Raw genomic sequence first — 2297 nt, forward strand, 5'->3', positions numbered from 1 at the left:
GTGATGTGCAGGAGGATATTTTCAATCCTTCTAGAACTTCAGAGATCACAGTCAAGCAAGTTAGAATAATGTGTTAATGAAAGACCTTTTGTCTAATTTATGTACATCACTTTACTACAGATCTATGGAATTTAGGTTACATTTGTATAATTCCATACGGGGTTCCTGAGTGCTTCAGCACCACCTGCTCTTCATAAATGCTGTGACTGACATCAAGTTTTCCTCCATATGGTGATGACTTTTTTGATTACTATTTGTCTTCTTACATTTTAATAGCAATTTGAGCTAAAATAATTTCAAGCCTGCTTCCCAATAGCTTCATCTCACCAAACAATTCTGTTTTTTGAGTTTGATCTTTCTGTATTTGGAGACCAAAAACGTTTTTAAAAGAGCTTCAACTCGCTACAGAATACAGCCTTCTTAGACTTAAATGAGTAATTTTTCAGTTGTGAGTTAAAATCAAGAGTAGAATCAATATGGGCATCTCAGTAATTGAAAACCAGTGGGTGATAATTCTGTACTGAAAACAAGATAATAAGAATAAAGAGGAACCATTGGTGGGAAAAGATGAGATTAAAGATGTAATCTCCATTAAATATGAACTATTATTAACATTATAATAAAACTTCCCCTTCTAATTTGTCCTATATCTTCCTCTTTGGGAGTATAATTATAAAGATATGTAAAAATAATTTAAGCAAAACATGATAGAATCAATTCAGTCTTTCCTGCTAATTTAATATTTACAGCCTCGTTAATATCTAAATATTTTGGCAGGCAGCAATAGTTCAGCTTTTTGGTATGTCCAGATTTATATCTCTATTAGTCTGACATGGTATTTATTCCTTGGTGCTCATTAATTTTGAAGATAGCAAAAAAAGGCCAAGGTGAAGCACATGGCACAGAGATAAATGTACAGAAGAAACAGATCCCGTTTCTCTCTCCTTCCAGCTCAGCAGTGATTCCACTGATTCAGAGCCTTGCGGGTTTGAATATTTTGTTGAAGCCTGAATAAAAATAAAATGACTCTTTTAATGATGACTTCCTATTTTTTTTTAAAGATTATAGATGCTTCTTAATTAATTTCCAATCATTTGCTTGGTGCTGATAGCCTTTGAGACCATTTTTCATCTCCTTGTCATTCTGAAGGAAGCTGTAAACTTTCCTCTTTCCTTCCCTTGCCTAAGTAGGTGCTTCCGAGCTTCAAATTCTTTCCTGATAAAAGTTCATGAGCTCCTGACAAGCTCTTATAGTTTCTCCCCTGCTGGTCTCCAAAGTCAAAATAGCCAAGACACCAGACATAACAATTATTCCATACCTTACTACAGAACAAATAAAAATTAGGAAGAAAAAAAGTCAGCTGTCTCAGAAACGTTTATTTTAAAATGATGAAGAAGAATTAGAATTTTGTCCTTGCTTATCCAATACCAGTAGGTCCATACTAAATAAGTCATTGCAGCTTTATGTAAATGAATCCAAAATATCAGTCAGAGCTCCTGGTACTGCTCTGTCATTTTGCCTCTCTGGAACTTTCACTACAAAATACAAGTGTTTCAGTTAGATAATCTGTACATTCTAATCTAGCATTTCATATTCTGATTTTTCAAAAGCAAAGAACCCTTTTTGCTATGAAATCTTCCAGAATGAGCATCTGGCGAAACATGTTATTTCATTAGTATTTTATCCTTGTCAAGGGGAGTGCTAACCTTCTCTCCTTTCTTATCTGGCTGGAGCGATAGCACAGCGGTAGGGCGTTTGCCTTGCACAAGGCCGACCCGACCGACCCAGGTTCAATTCCTCTGCCCCTCTTGGAGAGACCGGCAAGCTACCAAGAGTATCTCGCCCACACAGCAAAGCCTGGCAAGATACCCAAGCTACCTGGGTACATATTTGATATGCCAAACACAGTAACAACAAGTCTCACAATGGAGACATAACTGGGCCCACTCGAGCAAATTGATGAACAATGGGAGGACAGTGACAGTATTTTATCAATTATATGTGTGTATTATATTTATCAGTAATTGTTGTGGGTCTCAGTAGCCGGCCCAAGACTTTGACTAAATCCCCTGCCCCTGAAAGCGTCGGCCCTGTTTACAGGGGCCCAAGGGCTTGCTTGTAGCCCTTGTACTCCACACATGTAGGCACTCTGCTTTAAGTCATGAGCACTCTAGTTGAGGATGAGGAATGTAATAGTTACCATCTGCCTGAGCTAATACACCTGACCCTGAAAGCGGGAGATGTAAATCATTAACTAACATCTGTATTGACCCTGACAAGGTAAATGTGATACACGT

At 37.6% G+C, this 2297-nt stretch overlaps 1 pseudogene; it reads right to left on the reverse strand.

Moving 5' to 3' along the window:
- Positions 1-1628: 1628 nt before the first annotated feature.
- Positions 1629-1728, reverse strand: LOC130042500 (uncharacterized; annotated as a pseudogene).
- Between the last annotated feature and the right edge of the window lie 569 nt (positions 1729-2297).

This window comes from Sorex fumeus, unplaced genomic scaffold (genome assembly GCF_029834395.1).
Source record: "Sorex fumeus unplaced genomic scaffold, SorFum_2.1 ptg000100l, whole genome shotgun sequence".
NCBI classification, from domain to species: Eukaryota; Metazoa; Chordata; class Mammalia; order Eulipotyphla; family Soricidae; genus Sorex; species Sorex fumeus.